We start from the raw sequence: 21,763 nt of genomic DNA, 5'->3' as shown, positions 1-21,763 counted from the left end.
AAAAATATTAATAGTTGAATGTTTCACATGATATCAAAATGACATTTGAACTGAATAAATTTTACTTCTGACTGATAAATCAACAGAAAAAACTTTGGAAACTGAGATATTCTAACACCAATTCTAAAGGAATAAAATCTAAAAAATTAATTCTACTTAGTCATATATTTTACAATGATATTATAAACAAAACTTGAATAACCAAGGAATATTACTCCAAGCAATCACAACTTTCCTTGTACAACATATCATAACAATACATTTATAGCCTTAGTATAACAGATTTAGATTATTTATTCAGTCAATTTTGCACAGACCTGTTCTATTGCCAATGTTCATATTAACAGTGACAGTAGAATCTTTTTTCTAAAAAAGGCAAATAATCTAAAAGAAGCAAAAGGTCAATAAAAAAATGTTCAGTTTCAATAATTTCTTTCAAGGAAGTAACTGCAAAATATACAAAGCAAACTTCTAAATATAACAAAAAACATATCTAGTGAGTCAGGAGTGAAATCTATAAAAAAATACTCAGCATTTCTGTGAGCTGACACCAACTGTGGTGTTCTAGAGAAACATGCTATCAATAGCATTTTTGTTCTTATAACTTTAACTTGCCAAAGCAATGATACCACATTCTCTCTCTTCCACACTCACATATGAAGACACTGAAGTGTTAGATTCATTGTAGCACTGGAAATTATCAAACTCTGCTATGGATTAATAATTGATCGTGTACAAACTCTTTTGTTGGCTCGAAAAAAAAAATACCCCACCATGTAATAATAATAATTAAATTGGTTAGAAATATGTAACTCATATCATCAGCCAACTACTACTTTCTTATGAAGCAAAGCTTATTGCAAGATCCATCATCATCATCATCATCGTCATTTAGTGTCTGTATTACGTGCTGGCATGGGTTGGATGGCTTAATAGGATCCAGCAGATCTGAGGACTGCATTGAAGGCCAATGTCTGTTGAGACATGGTTTCCATGGCTGGATGCACTTCCTAACACTAACCACTTTGCAGTATATTGGATGCCTTTTCATTCAATGCTGTTAGTGAGGTTGGCAAGTAGCTTGCAGGACAAAGATCCCTTGATTGAGGGTGGTGGTGTAGTGTTGAGGGCGGTGATTTATACCAAATGTTGAGAGGCAAGAGTACGACAGAGGAGTAGGTAGGAGTGTTGTGCTGCTGAGAAGATATATGGAAAAACAGGGAAAAAGATGCTTATGATGGGGTGCCCGAAAATACCTTCAAAATACAAAAGGGTGAATGTGAGGGGGACAGGAACAGAGAATCAGGTGATGGGAACAGGGAGAGAGGATCAAGTAAGTTTGTGAGAGAGTGAGGCAAGCAATAGATAATTAGAAGTAGGGATATAGGGACCTAGGTGATGCAGTGAACTGCAAACAGGGGAAGGTTCATGGTCAATGGTGAATATCAGTTTGGAGAAAAGGTGAAGATAATAGGAGTGGGTCAGGGAGGAGGAGGAGGTACACAAAAAGGAGAGGAGAGCAGCACTGTAATAAAAAGTGTACAGATTGTCTAACAGGCATGTATATATAAATCCATTTAGAATAAGAAGCACAAATGGAAATGTAAAGGGGAGCTGGTTAGTGACACTCTACTTTAAACACTTCCACATGGTCATAACAACATTGGTCAGCCTGTGGAAGATTTGGTGTAATGAGAAGTATTACCAGTGTTGGTGCTAATAGTCAAACATTGAACAGTACATACACAATTATGAATTATTTAACTTCAAGATAAGAATCTATTTACAATTAATTATAACTACAATAAGCCAACAAAGAAGCCTCTATGATGTCATTCAACCTGCTAGAAACAGCAGTCAAGTGTTTTACTGTCTTAATGGAAGAAAATGCTGGATAAATTATTCTAGAATATAAGATGGGAGGGTCATTATTGGAATGCCAGTGATTGAATGATGAAAATTCAAGACAAGGAAACAGCCAAATAAACTAGTAGAGAACCTGTATGTGATTGATCAATCTGCTAAGTGAAGCAGTCGGAGTTTTCCTGAAATCACAGAACAATTCTAAAGAAAGAAAGATCAAGTCTGGAAAAATGATGGGATGATCATGGCTGGAATGAAATGGTCGAAGGTCAGCTTGACCAGGACCTACTTGAGGCTAAACAAGAACAACATATGAACAACATATGAGTAATGTCTCTGCACAGTATAAGCTTTAAAATCCTTAAAAGTGTGTTTTTCCCAAATGCTCAGACAAATACAACAAAATAAGACCAATTACAAAATCTTCACTTCAGGGTACCATTTTTCACTACCCATAGCAATAACAACAATGATATTAACTGTTCTATTTTTCTCAGTATCAGAGTTAGCTCCATACAGAAAACATTTTTAAGATTCCAGCACTTCATGCCCCAAAGTACCCCATAAACACACACACACACACAGGGCTGGTACCAAGGTATTCTGCACTATATGCCAGTGCATGCCCTTCTTCTCTCAGCTCTGTTTCATGAATACAGCCAACAGTAGTAGTTTTTAATATATACTTTTACAATATTGTATCAATAGCATATTTGGTAATGATTCAATTTCCTGTTACTGCTCAAACATTATTCCAGAGCGATCTAATCTATGCTTTTTATTACCAAGTTTTCATTATTTTAATTGTATTGAAAAATTTGTCCAATTTATTCAGAATTTATGTGGTGTCTCCAAGGCAATTGTCTAGTCTGCCTAGTGGTAGTACCAAAACTGCACACATCATCATCATCATCATCATCGTTTAACATCCACCTTCCATGCTAGCATGGGTGGGATAGTTTCACAAGAGGCAGCCAGGCAGAAGCCTGTACCAAACTTCTGTGACTGTTTTGGCAAGATTTTTACAGCTGGATGCTCTTCCTAACACCAACCACTCAACAGAGTGCCTTAGTGCATTTTACATGGCACAAGCACAGGCGAGGTCAGTTTTGGCAAGGTTTTTACAGCTGGATGCCCTTCTGAACACCAACCACTTTACAGTGTGGACTGGGTGCTTCTAAGTGGCTCCTGCATTGACAAAGTCATCAAATACTTGCAAGACAAAAAAAAATGCAAGCATCAAAATGTGGAGGGTAAAAGGAGGATGATGATGATGATGATGATGACGATAGTTACAAAAACACCAGGACTGGCAAAAAAAAATCAATAAGTACCCTCTTGAATATTGGGTCAATACAAGTCCAAAACTGCTAACCTGTCTTCAAAAGCAATATTAAGTAAAAAGATTCCATAGAGTAACAAAAGAGTAATGCATAGATACATATGAATGAAGCGACCCTGTGGAGAAGAAACCTGACATCAACTGGATTTATTCTTTTATCCAAATGTAAATGCTTCCCAGGAGAGTGTCTCATATAAATTTGAAGGTGATACGAATGCAACAATGGCAGACTTGCAGTTATAGGACATTGCTTGTAAATTCTCATTTTGTTCATTGTAGTTGATGCACTTTGATATGCAGTAGCAAATTTCCACAGAAAAGACAAGAAAAGTTCAATCACATCATAGTAGCAGAGTCAATCGGTGGAATGGTGGAAATTTACACAAATTTGTTTCAAAAGTTTAGTATCTAAGCATAAATATAAATATAAATGTTTACTCATGTATAAGTACACATAAATATTTATGCGTAATGGAGCCTGGCGTAGCCATCTGGCTCGCCAGTCCTCAATCAAATTGTCCAACCCATGCTAGCATGGAAAGCGGACGTGAAACGATGATGATGAGGATAAATGACTTATGAGTAAATTTGATAGATGGAAACTGTATGGAAATCCAGGAGTCTAGACAAAAATGCCCTCTAGGACAAAATCCCCCTAGAACAAAACCCCAATGAGACAAAAAAAAGAACCCTTTAGGACTATGTAAATGAAATTGGAGGAACATCAAGTTCTAGTAAAAAGTACTTTAAATGAACCTCAACACTTAATGAGATTTTCAATATTGTGTTTGTTTCAATTTTTCAAAGATATATGATGTTCTTTTTATTATGCTCATTTTTGTGATTCGAGTTATTATATAATCAATGTAATATTTTACATCTCAGGGAAGTGTTCATTACAAATAATAAGAATAAAAATTATGATTTAAAAATTGCTTGTTTTTTTTTTTTTGTCCTGGTGGTGGTTTCATCCTCACAGTTTTTTTTCTTAGGGTTTTTTTCTAGGAGGTTTTGTCTTAGGGGGCTTTGGTCCTACATTCGGAAGGTCATCATGTATGTGTATGTGAATGTTGATGTTATATAGCTTCAATTATCAACATCTAAATGATATGGGAATATAATGTTTACATTCCTTGTCAACATTACAATCAGTCTCTCTATGCTTTCAAAGACCTGTGGATTAGAAAATCCCTTACTTGAAAAACAGGTAAGAATAGTGTCTAGCTTCAAAATAAGACTCATCTAACCAATGCTAACATAGAAAAACATACATTAAATGGATGAACAAATTGTTTGAATCTTTCCAAGAAAATGCTATTTTATCATAGATTATATCTTACTGTTGCAATGAGACACATTAGCATGAGATACAGGTAAAAGTCAAATGTTAGTAAAGTGAATTCTTCACTAATATACATTAAATATTTTTCCTGTACTTTTGTCTCCTTTTAACATGTGTGATTCAATAACCAGCTAATTTGTTGAATAACAAAGAATGGCATTTTAATTAATATTATTTAAAACAAGATTTTCCACAATGTTTTAAGCTTTTTGCACAACAGGGAATAACCCTGAAAGTCCTTGCAACGTGATACAGCATTAGAATTAACAATTTAACTAGATTTACTGATTAGATTAAGAATTATTCTGTTATTCTTTATTAAATTTGACGTAATCCATCCAACAGATACATGAAATGTTTAAAAACCATTGGATGGGGTGGGTAAGTCTACCTAAATCTAATTTACTTCAGATCTAAGCAGCTTCGACAGAGAGTGCCTTTCCAATGATGAAAATAAGAAACGAAATACAGACATTAGCAAGAGTACAAGAGAGTAGCAGCCGGCCAAATCAATAGGATGCCAGCCAAAATGTTGCTGTCACTTTTCCCATAATTCATGTGAAAACATTATCTCTCATTACGTCTGTCTGTATATTCTATATATTCATTATTATTATTAAGGCAGTGAGCTAACAGAATTGTTTGCATTTGGGGCAAAATTCTTAGCAGCATTTCGTCCATCTTTACAGTCTGAGTTCCATTGAGGCCAATTTCACCTTTCATCCTTTCGGGGTTGATAAAATAAGTTCCAGTTGAACACTGAAGTCAATGTAATCAACTTACCCACTATCCCAGAATTGGTGGCCTTGTGCCAAAATTCGGAATTATTATTATTATTATTATTAAGGGCAGCAAACTGGAATCATATCTCTTTCTCAGAATCATCTGTGCTGTGTTGTGAGTGTTTTCCCGGTCATCCATTTCTTCAGAAAGGAAGAACGGTTGATAGCCCTGCTAGCAACTGTTTCTGATAGAAAAATCAATATGGTGCTGAAACTGATCAAGGTTAGACAAATCTACAGAACGGTGATAATGGTTTCAAACTTTGGCACATGGCCAGCAATTTTAGGGTCGGAGGTAAGTCAATTACATCGACTCCAATGCTCAACTAGTACTTATTTTGTCAATCCCAAAAAGACGAACTGTATGTTTCTAATTTAAGCACAAAACCAACAAAAATTTGAGGAGAGGGTTTAGTCAATACCACCATCTCCAATACTTCACTGGCATTTATTTTATTGACTCTGGGGATAAGAAAGGCAAAGCTGACTTTGGCAGAATTTGAACTCAGAATATAAAAGTTGGGACAAGATATTCTTTCTGATACTCAACAATTCTGCCAGATAAGAAATACAAACTTTGGATAACTGGTATATGTTATGTTTATTTGAAGTACTAAATATATTAATAGGTAAATATGTTATATTAGAGGGTCAATATATTATGGGTAGCGTGTAAAGATTCTGAAGTCGATACACTGTTGGGAGAATTTCCTGACATTTCAAACAAAGCTCTTCTTTGAGAAACAAGAAAAGTTTTTCTTTGTCATCTACGAGAGAGAGTAAAGTAGAGAATGACAGGGAATGGAAAAAGAATTTAGATGTTATAAATAGGAAATAAACGGTAGGAGAAAGAACATATGGGAGAAAGTGAAGTTGAAGACAGAAATAATATGAATGAGATAAGAGAGAGATATGAGGGAGGACTACAATGGGAAGGAAGAAGAGGGATATTAGTCAGTTTAAGGGTGACAGTTTGTTTTTATTTTTTTACCAGGTCTGTAACTATGACAAGTAGCTTGTCAACTGTGATATTCACACATATATACACATATATACACATATATATACACATATATACACATAAACGATCGGAATCAGGCTGCTGGCATGCATATAGATAATAAAAGCACAGATACATACATATATATGCACAAAAACACTAGGGGAATATATGCATAACCGTATATGCACACACAAACACACACTGTATGCATGTATACATGTGTGTGTGTGTGTGTGTGTGTGTGTAAGTATAAAGTATGACCCATGCAAGCGTGGAAAAATCGACATCAGAAGGATGATGATGATATCTAATTGTATACAGCAACTCTCATCTTGAGATTATATTTACAGGATAAACCACTCAGACAGAATCTAAATAAAAGATTATCAGGGATTCAGAGACTACACGATATAAACCTCTCAGACAAAGATGAAAGATTGGAAGCTTGTATCAATGACTCAGATATTTGGATGTTGTCCATTAAAGTATAAACAGTAAATATACTAAGACACGTCAATAACTATACATTAACTACACTTTAAGTAGAGAAACATAAATGTATCATGATTCCCAGATTTGCTTTAATAACCACCAAATACAGGTTGTTGTTTTTATAGCACCAAGTCAGCCCTGAGAAGAGCTATGATCAAAGATGTACCAACCATGACCTCTCCATTTTTTCTGCAGAGACTGTTTATCTAGGACTATATTTTCCAGCGTGTTCTTTATTTTTTTATATGGTAGAATATAACAGGGCTGCAGGCTAGCAGAATCGTTATCACACTGGGCAAAATGCTTAGTGACATTTTGTGCATCTTCACGTTCTGAGTTCAAATTCCACTGAGGTCGACTTTGTCTTTCATCCTTTTGGGGGTTGGTAAAATAAGTACCAGTTGGACAATGGAGTCAGTCCAATCGACTTAGCACCTCCCCTGAAATTGCTGGCTTTGTGTGAAAAATTTGAAATCAGTATGGTAGAATGTAATTTGTAGAAGACTCAAACTTGGTTCTCAGCAGTAGCTTTTGATTGGGTGTCACAACTCTTTAGGGTTTGTAAATAGTAGTTGGATTGTCACAGTTGAAAATGACTTGGCACTACTAAAAACAAGAAATGAATGAATGAATAAATAAATAAATAATAAGAGAGAGAAAAAATGGAGAAAAGAAAACAAAAGAAGATGCTTAATGCTGTCATGTTTAGTAAGGACTGATCAGGGAAGACAATGACTTCAACCATTTGACACTTCAACAGAAAGACACATCTGTGATGAGGAGGAGAGAATCACAGCTGCTCCTGCTTATACTACACCTTCTGAGTTCCTGAAGCTATGGAAGCATCAGTATTTCATTGTCAAAATGTTTGAATCCCTGAACACTGTAATGAAAGACCTGCCACCAATGGCTCTAGAAGGATTTAGACCATCAGTAATCAATAAAAACCATGACTGACTATGCAGCACATCAACAAGGAATGCAGTCATGAGGGAGTGAAAGAGACTCACAATTTCCCACCACCCCTATTACATCCTCTGTGCACCTGAAACTACAGAAATGGTGGTATTTCATTGGTGCAGGTGTGCAGAATACTTCAACTGCCATGACAAGTGCAATTGACCTTTTTGCATGAGGTCGGTCAAACATGTACCATGCAGTCTTACCTACAGATGCCAGATGAACAAAGGTTCATTGTTTTTTTTTTTTGCGGTGAGAAAGAGCTGTGTACCCATTAAATTCACTGATATGTTCAGTTGTAAGGTAAAGCTAGGACAACTAAGCCTATATAAGAATGCAGAAGATTGCTAAAGTAGCTGAAAGGATCTCCATTTAACTTGTGTTCAAACCATATAACATCATACCAGATACTTAACCTGTATTATGGCTGCTAGTCCAGCTTGCCAGTCTGTGGTTACATGCACCAGTTGCTCTTCTTGACCTGCTACTGCCAACTTTAAAGTTGTGATGATGAAGGTTACTTATTTCTTCCATGCCTCATTTAAATGAAATATGGACATACACAGATTTAATGTGCATATGGACAATTTGGATGGTCAATGAATTTATCCACTCTTTGACAGGTCTTGTTTTCCATCTAGCTGAGTGTTCAAAATTACTTCTCTCACCGAGCAACCTAGGTGAGGTTGCTAGCTTAGAGACAGATGAACCAACTCTGCAACAAGTTGTACTGGGTTTCACATTGCTGATGGTACTTTCAAGTGATCTGACCACAATTTGATACAGTCCAAAATACTATAATTCCACTAACACAAATAAAGTGTATTCCACCAACTGAATCTTTCACAACTGCAGGAGGAAAAACTGTTTCATAAAAAAAAAGGATCAGAAAGATTTTATAGTTAAGAATTATTGGCACAAGATTATAATAACATTCAACAGAAAGAGACAAAATATGCTTCTTTGCTTGTTTTGTGAAGATACAGTGAAAAAACAGCCAAACCTAATTGGCTTCCAATAGCATAAATATAAAATAAGGTCCTGGAATAAAATCTATTACTTCATGCAAAACTATAAACATACTTAATCTAGTGAGACAATGCATTTTTATTGATAAATATTAAAACCAGAGGATGGCAGAAACGTTAGCATGCCAGGTGAAATGCTTTGCAGTATTTCGTCTGTCTTTACATTCTGATTTCAAATTCCACTGAGGTCAATAAATTAAGTACCAGTTACATACTGGAGTCGATCTAATCAACTGGCCCCCTCCCCAAAAATTTTGGGCCTTGTGCCTAGAGTAGAAAAGATTATTAAAACCAGAGGGAAGGTGGTGAGCTGGCAGAATTAGCAAGCCGGTCAAAATGCTTAGTGACACTTCATCTATCTTTATATTCTGAGTTCAAACTCCACTGAGGTAGACTTTGCCTTTCATCCTTTCAGGGTCAATAAAATAAGTACAAGTTGAGCACTGGGGTTGATGTAATCGGTTAACACTCTCCCCCCGAAATTACTGGCCTTGTATCAAAAGTTGAAACCAATATTACAATCAGAGGTCATTCTGTCAGGTGTGATACTAGTTTTTGCATAGCTGAGTGAAGTAAAATGGCTTGCTCAAGTATATAAAATACCTACAAGACCTGTAACCAAACCCACAACTTTATGATCAATAGTTCACTTGCTTAACTACTAGGCTACATACCTTCTCAACAGTATTTTAAATCTATGAACAGAACAGTAAATCAAATGACAAAGACTGACAAATCAAATGACAAATGGAAATATCATCAAACAGCTCCAAAAATTTGAGATACTTATTTTTTCACTGTTAAAGAATAACAAAGAGTAACAAAGAAAATATGCATCACATATTCAAACAACTGAACTCGAGTGATAAAGTAATTATAAAAATGGACCGTCTTCATCATTTTTTACATCTATTTTTTCCATTCTGATGATGGGTTGTATGAGACTTATTGAGGCAGTATTCTACAACCAGATACCCTTCTTGCCATCAACCCTTTGCTATTTTTTGAGTAAAGTACTTTTTATTCCACAGGTTTTAACACATCAAAACCAACATGCTACAAGAAGGGAGATATAAGCATAACATTGTTGTCACCTAAACAATGCCAATGTGAAGACATTCAGAAAATACCCGTGCACACACACACACATACATATACATACATGACAGACTTCTGTGCAACTTTTTGTATACCAACTTTACTCATGTAGTATTAGTCAACCCAAGATGATAGTAAAAACACTTTCCCAAGTGCCATGCAGTAATATGGAACCAGAAACCATGTGGTTACAAAGCAAACTCTTTAACCATACAACTTTGTCTTCACCTATACAAATTCAAAAGCAGTTTCCATAATTTATTTACAATACAAGCCAAATTACAGATAGGTATTATACTGAACCCTTCTCTCATACTTTTACTTCTCTCATCTGTTAACCCCTCATCTTGTTGCCCTTTCAGGGTTCATAGCCTTGCAGTCTTCGTGGTGGATTTATTAGTGCTGGTGGCATGGAAAAAATGAACAATACATGCTGTGAAATGGTTGGTATTAGGAAAGGCATCCAGTCATAGAAACCACACCAAAGCAGACACTGGAGCATGATGCAGTTCTTAGGCCTATCAGATCCTGTCGAACTGTGCAACCCATGCGAGAGTGGAACACAGATATTGAATTATGATGGTGATAATGATGGCGATGATGATGATGATATATTAGAATGTATTTTGGAATTCTGGTATATAACAGAAAAAATATATCAGTATACTTCTCAGAAGAAAGTATAAATTTGAACAGATAAACATCACAACCAAAATGTGAACTACAAACATCTGCAAGGAAACAAATTTCCAAGAAAGTTCAATTAAGAAAGAGAGCACAAGAAAAAAGATTATTCTAAAAATGTGAAAAAATACATTTATTTGCTGGAGATTTACTACAATAAAATTAGCTATAGTGGTTGAGTTATTGATGAAATGGCAGAGGCATGAGATAAACTGACATGCCCTTTTTTCTCCATGAGCAGTTCTTGGCACTAAAATAAGGAAAGATTAAATTCTCATATTTAACATGTATGTATGTAAAAAAGAAATAAGATAAAATAAAATGAAATAAAAATGAAATAATTAATATAAAACACATAGTCCAATGTAAAAGTCTGGCATGAAGATTGGTAAGTATGCAGCATTTTACCTTGAATGTTATTGCTATGTAACCCAGAAGCAAGAGACCCAACAAAAACTTATAAAATAAAAACATATAAATAAGCAAAAACCAATAATGAATTTTGGTGTTGAGCAATCAGTCTTGAAACTGTTAAGCATAGTAATAATATATATTGGATATTACTTCCCAATGTAACCCAATAAGATTGTAGGAACAAACTAGAATCAAATGTGATAAAAGTAAATAAAACAATGCATTAGTCACTCTAAATAGGGATTCAACATCCATTGAATGCATGAAGCTGTAAAAATAATAACTCCCATGTAGTAGTTTCACAGAGCAAAATTTATTTCTTCCCACTTCCAACTGACATAATTTCAAGATTTTGTTTTCAAAATGAGAAATGAAAAAAATATATAGTTTAAATGCTAAAGGGTTAACCCTTCAGCTTTTAAATGGGCCATATCCAACCCAAATATTCTACCTATTTTGTGCTCAAACTGGCCAGATCTGGCCTCCACACCTACCCTACAATATCACTCTAAAAATAAACGATCACATCATCAGAATCTGAAAGCTACAAGATAATGTATGATTAATTGAAAATAATGTGAATGAATAAGCATTACATCTGACAGCATTGCATCTGAATGCTAAAATGTTAAGACAGCGAGCTGGCAGAATCGTTAACACACCAGGCAAAATTCTTAGTGGCACTGTGTCCATCTTTCCAGTCTACATTCAAATTCTGCTGAGATCAACTTTGCCTTTCATCCTTTCAGATGAGTACTGAGGTTGATATAATCAATCTAATCCCTCCCCTGAAATTGCTGGCCTTGTGCCAAAATTTGAAACCAAATACACCTGATTTCTATATATTAAATATCAACAAAAAGAATAAAAATAATTAAAAGATATAAGCAAGACATCATATCAATTTGATTTATTCTGTAGTGTCTTTACAGAACACTGGTTTGTGGACTCAATAAATGAAGTGATGGATCCCGTCCGTGACCATTTCCTTAATATTTCAAATGAACAGACCAAAGAGCTTGTGGCTTTTTGTATTACAAGATCTGTAAGACTTGTCTAGAATTCTATGACATCACTTTTTTTTTCTGAGTACAAGAAATTGATCAATATTTCCACTTGTAAAGAGACAACAGTTTGCTTTAGAAGCGTGTTGAGATGTATAATTATGACATGCTCTGTGCCTGCTTGTCTTTTATCTGGAAATATGGTGAAGCAAATTGAACAAGATTTTATTCTCTTAATGCTATTTGAAGTGAGTGTAAATAATTGCTAATATTTTTGCTTGTATTGACATCTCAAGACTGCAACATGTATTTTCAAAATTCATTGTTAGTATACAGGGATGGCTGTGTGGTTAATAAGTTCACTTTGCAATAACGTTGGCTTTGGATTCAGTCCCATTACACAGGACCTTATGCATTTTGTGCTATGGCCCCAAAGCAACCAGTGTTTTGTGAGAGAATTGGGTTAGATAGAAACTACAGAAGGCCCATCGTATGTGCATGTGTATGTGTGTATTTATATGTGTGCACTCATAAGACAGACAGACAGGTACATCGTTTGTTTAATATCCATTTTTCCATGGATTCAAAGCAGTAGTTTACAGATGGATGCACTTTCTTATTTCTTTACTGCCCACAAGGGGCTACACACAGAGGGGACAAACAAAGACAGTCAAACAGGTTAAGTCGATTATATCGACCCCAGCACGTAACTGGTACTTATTTAATCAACCCCGAAAGGATGAAAGGCAAAGTCGGCCTTGGCGAAATTTGAACTCAGTACGTAGCGGCAGAAGAAATACCAGTAAGCATTTCGCCCGGCATGCTAATGTTTCTGCCAGCTCACCGCCTTATGGATGCACTTTCTATTACCAACCCTACATGTTTTTCAAGTAAGGGATTTTTTCTTCCGAGAGTCTTTGAAAACACACAGTGTCCCGGCTTCATGTCAACAAGGAATGTCATTATTCCGACCCATTGACTCATGTAGTGACAGCAGGGAATTTTTGTTTTGTTTCATTTTCTTACTGAGTCTTGGGGAATGGGTAGATTCTATGGCTCTTACAGATCCTCCATGATTATGACTGGCCACTGTACTTCTGGACGTTTGGAATAAAAGTGTCCGTTACTTGAACAACAGTAAGGGTTGACAACAAGGGTATCCATTCATAAAATCCTGCCTTAATTAACTTCTCATTTAATCCATGCTGGTATGGAAAAATGGATGTTAAACAGACAAAGGAAATCTTGTATGGTACTGTGTTAATCCTGCCTTAAATCACAGCGGTTCCTCTGTATTAATAAACAATAAAAAGGGATTACTGTCCCTGTCTGATGTTATGTGGCATTGACTTTTAACTAACCAAAATGTTGTGGATTATGCATGAAAATTTTGCTGTTGTAATAATATTGAAGTAATTGATATTTGCTCTTTTTGAGTCATAAGTTTGAATAACATTTTAGCTAGCTTATTTTACTGTGATGTCAGCTAAAGATGCTGTCATGTGGTACCAAGAGGCTTTTTTTCCCACCAAATACACTATGCAGTTAAAAATAAATCAGTTGCAGACAAGACACATACGAGGAATGACATTGTGAATGAACTCTGTTAGTCACTGAGTATATTATTGAAACTTACGTTATAATCAGGGAGTTAGATGTATGAGGGGATGCCAAAAAAGTTCCTAACTTTAAGGGTGTCATGAAAGGCCTGGTTGGAGGCACAACTTTTTGAGTTCTTTTACAGAGCTTAGAAAAACTGAAGGATTGCTGCAATAAGTGTGTGAATCTGAGAGGGGGATATGTTGTATAAAATCATAATTAACCGATCCTCCTCTATTTTCTTTTACCCAAAGCCAGGAACTTTTCAGCACTCCTCTCATAAATATCTGTTTTTACTGTCATTGTGAATGACAGTATAATTCTTACAACTGTGACTAACTTGTTGCTATACTGAAATGGTGTACACCTTTTAGCCACACAGAAAAGAAAAAAAAGAAATACTTTTTTGCTAGCTTCTCTAAGTGTACTACCACAGTACACAAAAGATTAAGAGACTTTATTGACAAGGAGGTTAACACACGACCACAGGCTTTTTAAAACTCATTTTGAATCAGAGAGCTTTGCAAACATTACAGAAGTGATCCATAAACAGTTTTCTTTGAATCTCAGAATCTGTCACTATGTTACAACTCTTTGCATATAAGAGAGTCCTCATCAGGACAGTTGATACTTTTGCTTTCATAAAGATGCCTTTATGAAAGCAATAAATTTTGCAAAGGGACCCAATCTTCATAAAATCTTCTCTATCTCCTTGTCAACATTATCAATTGCTTTATAGCAGTCAATAAAACAGTGATATAATGTCATGTTCTCCTCTCTCTACATTTCTCTTGAAACTGTGTGTGTCATTTAAACATATCATCAAAATATTACCAAAAAGTTTGTAGCTGGAAATGGCATGATAATGATACTTGACTGAGAAGATACCCATCTATGAATATGTTTATAGTGAACTTCATGCTAAGAACTTTTTGAGTTCGGCAAGGAGTTTCAGATAAGTACAAAAGGAAGCTATAACTGTACTATACTCATCTCCTAAGTTTTATGCTTTTCAAAACCAAAGGAATGCGTAGCAGAGAAGGCTTTACATTCAGAGTTTTTCCTCTTATATAGGTTGTCCCCTGCCAAAGCTAAGGAGCCCTATCTACAACACTCCTAGATAGATGTTCTGACAAGAACTAGGGATCCATCTCTGCCAAAGTGATCTTACAATGCACCCATCTCTTCTCAAGTACTTCTATGTCCCTAAGCACAATAGTCAGGTATCTATTGACCCTCTGCTGAGTTCATCTATACATTCATAATGGGCTCCTACACAGTTTTCCTACAACCTGCTGCTAAAATAGGAGACACATATCTAAAGTGCTGTGCCTTTGAGATCAAATTCAGAAATGTGTTGCTGTGAAGCAAACATCTTCAGTCAGGCATTTTCTTGTTGTTGAACCAGCAAAAGAACCATGGTCGAAATATATTGCTATTATAAATAAAAGGCCAGCTATTTGAAATTAACTGTATTGCCATGAACAAGTTCCAGCCAATCAGGTCTGGTTGTGTGCAGCCAAACAGTAGTGGACTTGAAAGTAGGTTTTGAGAATTTTCCTACCAAATAGTTCTGCTGAAGATTCTAGAAGTTTTGACTGAATGTTAAGAAGTTCTGTGATCGAAGGTCTTCTAGCTATGGCCATTCCGTCATTTCAGGGATAATTAAAACTACTTTTTTTTTATAACGATTGAGTGTGATCTTGAAAGATTTGTGTGTAGAGAGAGAGAGAGAGTGGGGGAGAGAGTCTGTTTAACTTAAAGGATCCCTCCAGACTGTCCAATGCATAAGACTGTCCTTTGTCACAGAGAACTATTTTGCCATGTAGGTCTTCATCATAACCAAGTAAATTCTTCCAAAGGCGGGAAGTCAGAAATTCATAAAATCCATAATCTACATCGACAACGAACAATCCAATGGAATAAACAAATATTCTAAAATTTCCTTTCCCACACAGCAAAATGCAATAACTTTAACATTTATTTTTAGATTTCATTCAATTACTATGCAACGTTTGCCAATGAAGTGTTTGTTTATTGTTACAAAGTAGTAAAAACATGTTTCTTTGGACTTTGAAAACAAGAGAAATGTTTTCAATGTTAGTATAGTGCCAACATTGGATGTTTCTTGCAATCAAACGGTAATCGGTATCTGTTTTTCTTCAAAGGAAATGTTAACATCACAAACAAATACTGTTCAAACATCAAGCAGCTGCCATATATCTTACTTCATCTCTTACAATACTTTTTTAACCCTGATCAATTAGATCTGTATATAATTAAAGGTAGTTGACCCCATCTTTTAAGGCATATCTATGGCTCCATTATCTAATGTGTCCTTCCCCGCCTTTTTTTCTTTAAGACATTAGGCTGTGATTTGAGAGCGATATGGCTGCTGATTCAGAACAAGTGACAAAATAGGCAGTCCTTATCGAAAAACGGGCCGCATGAAACGTATCATGATCAGCCAAACACCGAAGAAACATTTACTGGAAGAATGATTTCATTCTTGACGAAAAGAAATGGGTGCAACAGAATAAATTTAACAACTACGGAAGATTTTTACCTACCCGCCTGCCTACATACATACATACATACGTACGTACGTACGTACGTACGTGTATATGTATATTTTATCTTTCACATGTTTCAGTCATTAGCCTGTAACCATGCTGGGGCACTGCCTATAATGAATTGGCTTCTTTCCCCTTTTGCTGAATCGCTAAGTTACAAGGACGTAAACCTATCATTGGTGGTCAAGTGGTATGTATGTGGGGACAAACACACACACATACGACAAGCTTGCAGTTTCCGCCTGCCAAATCTGCACACAAAGCATTGGACTCCGACAACGACAGCATTCAAATGGTCGTTTCAATCAATCGAGTCAACTGAGCCATGAACACAAAATGAATATCAGAAACAGCTGTACGTCTATAATGCACAAATACACATATACCGCCCATTATTTATGTCTCTTTCTTTGAGATATATATATATATATATATATATATAGAGAGAGAGAGAGAGAGAGAGAGAGAGAGAGGGAGAGGAGGGTCCCAGCTGATATGATCAACGGAGCAGCTTGTTCGTGAAATTAACAGACACGTGTACTCAGGGAGATTCAACGTGACACAGAGTGTGACAAGGTTGGCCCTTCGAAATATAGGCACTACTCATTTTTGCCAGCTGAGTGGACTGGAGCAACGTGAAATAAAGTGTCTTGCTCAAGGACACAATGCATCACCGGGAATTGAACTCACGACATACAATCATGAGCCGAATACTCTAACCACTAAGCCACGCGCCTTCACTTATACATACATACATAATTCTTAAACAAGTGACTTCGAAGATTCGGCCAGTTAAAAGAAAGTTGGATTAATGTATCCTGCGCCTATACGCATAAATTACATTCGTGTATATACATATATACATGCACATACATGAGTATATAAGTACATACATATGCACATATACACACGTGTGCCTGTGTGCACTCACAGTATACACACACGCCTAAATATTATCTAGAGACTTTAGGAACAGAGATGCCCGACACTGCATATACCTGAATACGTACCTACAGGGACCCAAACAATAGATAACGACATAATTACATAACCAATAAATCCATACAAACTACGCAATCGAGTGCCGTCTATTACAACCTTACAGGTCTGTATACATGTATTTTATATATACACTCTAACAAGCCTAATTTTAAACCCTTGATAAAGTTCAATTTTTTTCCCTCGTCTCTACAATCGTAAACAGCCCAAGGAGTACATTGTCACCTTTGATATAATACATAAATGAATATCTATAATGGAGATGTTAATATAGGTACAACGCTAAAAATACTGGGAGAAAGTCGTTAGTCGATTAAATCGAGCCCAGCAGATGACTTGGACTTTATTTTAACGACCCCCAGGTAAAGTTGACCTCGGCAGGATTTGAACTTAGAACGTAAAGAGCCAGAACAAATACCTCCACCCTTATAAATCTCATCAAATATTAACGGAAATATTCCTTGACCCCTTTTCAGTTACATAAAACTAGGCATGTTTAATGTCAGGTGTTTCTTTTAAACCAAGTCTCCGTGACACAAGTTCCCATGCTTCGTAGCGTACCTAATTGTAATTGCTTTCTAATCGCAACACACAATGTTCGCAACCAAACACGTTGACTAATGGCAGCATGTTACCAAAACCGTGAACGGAAATAGAGTCACACGAAAAAAATTCTCAAAGAAAGAACGTCACAATTCTAGCGACGTAAAAGAGTCACAGGAAAACATGTCAGGTTTCATTAAGATTCTATAAATGATGTTTAATGTAGTTAAGGACACATTTTAAATCGCTTATTAACGACTCTACCTGTCTTGTACACAATGACAGCACTATAATGGCCATAACATTTATTTGAAAAAAAAAAATCTTCGTTTTATTCAATTTCTTAAATAAAACAACAAAACAAATGAAGACATCAATCATTTGCTGAAGATCTACTGTAACTTTTTACCTCCATTCATAAAAAACATCTCTAACCCCCTCAAAGAATCCAAGAAAATGGTAAGGTCACAGAAAAACTTCCACAAATGACTAATTTAATAATGGTTGGGGTAATTAGTTGTTTAGTTAACGTATTGAATAAAACGTAATTTTTGGTTCACATAGGTGTAATGTTCATTGAATTATGTTGTCAATGTGTTGTCAGTTAACAGGAGACTTAAAACATTTCTTTAGTTATTTTAACTATTATTTATAGTATTTCAATGAAATTGCGACATTATTTTCGTTCACTCTTACAACCAGCCTATCTACTAAGGAATTAAAACTAAGAAGTGGTCGAATCACGCATAATTATTATATTCCTATAAAATATACTGAATACGAATGGAATTGTAAAAGATCTAATCCTAGAAATTAAGATTTCTTTTGTCATTATACGCAATGTCAATTGATAATCAAATTCGATCCTACGGTTGATAGACCGACATCCGAGCAATTTATACCAGTTGCATCTCTCAACAGAATCACACAGCTCATTTATATATTAATTTAGCTATAAAAAAAAATGATAAACACTCCAGTCTCGTCTGGTCAAAAGTTTCAAATACATTTTTTTATTAAAGCAGAAAACAGACCTAAGAAATGATGACCGATGTCATTATAACCATTTCTAAAATATAACTTTGAAGACACTAAATTGTAAAAGTCTTAGCAAAATTTGAGCATTCTCATTTAGAAAGGAATTTTTTAAATGAAATATAACCTATTTTATAATTTATTTATCACTGATTAAATTTGTTCCTTTGCCAAGAAAAATGCGAAAAAGACACTTCGATTTTGCCAAACCTAAGCTGATATGCACCCCAGAGAAATGATATTTCTTTTCAACAAGCAACAGTGTTTAACTTAACAGGTTTCCTCTATATCTGTTAATGATATGAAGATCAAAAATGGCATAAGGTCACTTTAAGTTTGTACAGTCTCTGTAAGAATCAAAAAAAAAAAAAATGAAACTACACTAAAATCTTCCACTAGCATTACTACTTCATGCACATTTGTGAAAGTGTAGAACTGTCGAGATTGTTAAAATGAAATCTTTGAAAAGAAGAAGGAAGTTAAAATACTCTTTCTATTAATAAGATATTACTATGAATTTAATGAAACACTCCTACGAACGGATAAGGAATTAGGAATTAATAAATGTTAAATATAAATGGAATAAAAACAACCATTTAAACAGCACAAAATGTAAAATGGCTTCAGTTATTGTTTTAAGCAGGATTCCAATGAAATCCAGAATTCTAACAATTAAGCTATTAAGCATTTTATTTAATTCTGGTGCTGTTCGTTCCATCAAGCAACCACCAAGATGGTAAAATAAATAGAATAGCAGACGATCTATCTATTTTTTTTTTTTTTAAGCTAAAAGGAAACGAAATGATCAAATGAAATAAATTCCAGGAAAGAGAAGCGGTAGTGAAAGACAATAATATGGATCGATAAAAGAAAGAAGTTGTATTCCACATGGTGATGTTTTTAACAGCTACAACCATTTTTTCCATTCGTTTCGCGCTACAGTTGCCGACAACAAACAACTGTAAAAGTATAAAGGCTTCTGCTGGCAGAATCAGCATGAAGTAATATTTACCTCTCGTATGCTTGCTGATAGATCAAAGTATGTATATATATATATATGATACAATTGAGATCCATTTAGCAAATAAACCCAAGAATGGTCGTTTCTAATGGACTTGCATGGTCCTCAGCATGTTGTTGTTAACCCACCATCAGAGAAACTTATGATCAACAGCGTTCACGCCATGACCATCGCGCCTTTTTTTTTTTTTTTAGGACAATAGTATATAATTTACCTATGTCCTATGTCTTCTTACTCTAAGATAAAGACTTATGTTTCTTACAACATCCCAATTTAGCTCAACCACCACGAATCTAAATAATAACCCTCCGCTGGGGTCTCTCGGTTCGATATTTCTTTCATGTTTTTTTTTCTGACCTTTTTGCTTTAAGATAAAATAGATCACAAATAAAATTCAGAATCTTGTAAAACAAAACAAAAAAAGAAAATTTGGGTTATTTTGGCTGCTATTTCTCTTCGGTGGTGCGACCACGTAGAGTCAATGATAAAGTGGATTTAGCCTGAAAAGTGAGGCAAGTAAATCCTGCGAAAGAGAAAACAATATAACCACTGATTGATTGACTGATTATCGATTGACTCAATCAGTTTTGAAAATAGTAGACAAATCAAAACATTTCCACTTGACCTGGCAGAAATAGCAACCAAATCTTCCTCGAATTACACCCTATCTTTAAAAAAACCATGAGACCCATTGGATAGCGTATTGCACTGTCTGAAAACAGATGGAATGGTCGTGGTTGGAATGTTTTTCATCATTGAGCTGCTCAATTAGGGTTGAATTTAAGCCAAACATTTTCTAGAATGATAAATAGCCAAGCCAAAAAAGAATATTCGAGAAATACTTCAATACAATTCAAAGCATGGCTTTCTATTACTAACGTCTGAATCATTATTTCTGGATTAAATTGTTTTATTTATGGGGAAAAATATACTTTGGGTTTTTGTCGTGCATTTATCAATGATAACTCGACATTTGTCCGTAATAAATTCTATAATCTCTTACTTATCCACCAACAAAATATATCGGTCATATCAGCTGTTTCATCAATATCAGAAACATGGGTAGTTTGGCATAATAACGAATTAAAAAGAATTTCTGCAATGAAAAAATCTTCAGACACTAGTGAATTTGCTAGTTCTCCAAATCACACCCTATTGTATTAAAAAAGGAAGGTCACTGCATAATATAGTTTGGTGTACACTTGGCCTGAAATGAAATAAAGTGGGGTGGAATGGTCACGGGTAGAAAGACTTTGATTATTAGTCGGTTCAATCAGGGCTGATTTGCTAAACAACAACTCGTATACTTTGCATCGTTCATGTATTAAATAAAACTTCTGCAGTTCTTCATTTTCTTATTCGAGGAGGGGGATGAAGAATGAAAGATGTAGTAGGATTTGAACTCAAAATCATACGATAACGAACGATGTTCTACTACCTCTGTCATCTATGTTTAGGAAATTTTAAATTGTACTCGGCATTCACTAATTTTAATTTATTGGAATCGATTAAAAGCTTTGTTTCGAGAGATTTCGATTAATAAATGCATGGGCAATTAGGATGATGGAGGCGAAACCATAGCGGATGATGAGATAAACATTGTCTTAGTCTTTATAGTTATGTTGATAAGCGGAGAAAGAGAATGTTTTTGAAGTATATTTATTGCTAACCTTATATGTATAAAATATATCTATTGCTAACCTATACATACATATATGTATATATACATATATACACATATATATACACACATATATACATACATATTTATACATATATACATATACATATATAAATACATATATATACATATATACATATACACATATATATACACATATATATACATATATATATACACACATATATATACATATATATATACACACATATATATACATATATATATACACACATATATATACATATATATATACACACATATATATACATATATATATACACATATATATACACATAT

At 34.9% G+C, this 21,763-nt stretch overlaps 2 protein-coding genes across 5 annotated transcripts in view; one reads left to right on the top strand and one right to left on the bottom strand.

The window, feature by feature from the left end:
* LOC106881072 (espin) overlaps positions 1-21,763 on the bottom strand; it is a 177,035-nt gene that overhangs the window by 151,710 nt on the left and 3,562 nt on the right. The gene's annotated exons all lie outside the window — the stretch shown is intronic.
* The window catches only part of LOC106881512 (uveal autoantigen with coiled-coil domains and ankyrin repeats protein), a 128,689-nt gene continuing 123,626 nt past the window's right edge, over positions 16,701-21,763 (top strand). For both annotated transcript variants that reach the window (XM_052968534.1, XM_052968532.1), the window contains exon 1: positions 16,701-17,289. The gene's annotated coding sequence lies outside the window, so the exon portion shown is untranslated. The remainder of the gene's footprint in view (positions 17,290-21,763) is intronic.

This window comes from Octopus bimaculoides, chromosome 6, assembly GCF_001194135.2.
Source record: "Octopus bimaculoides isolate UCB-OBI-ISO-001 chromosome 6, ASM119413v2, whole genome shotgun sequence".
In the NCBI taxonomy this organism is placed as follows: Eukaryota; Metazoa; Mollusca; class Cephalopoda; order Octopoda; family Octopodidae; genus Octopus; species Octopus bimaculoides.
The sequence above is the reverse complement of the archived record's forward strand: the minus strand, read 5'-3'. Positions and strand labels throughout refer to the sequence as shown.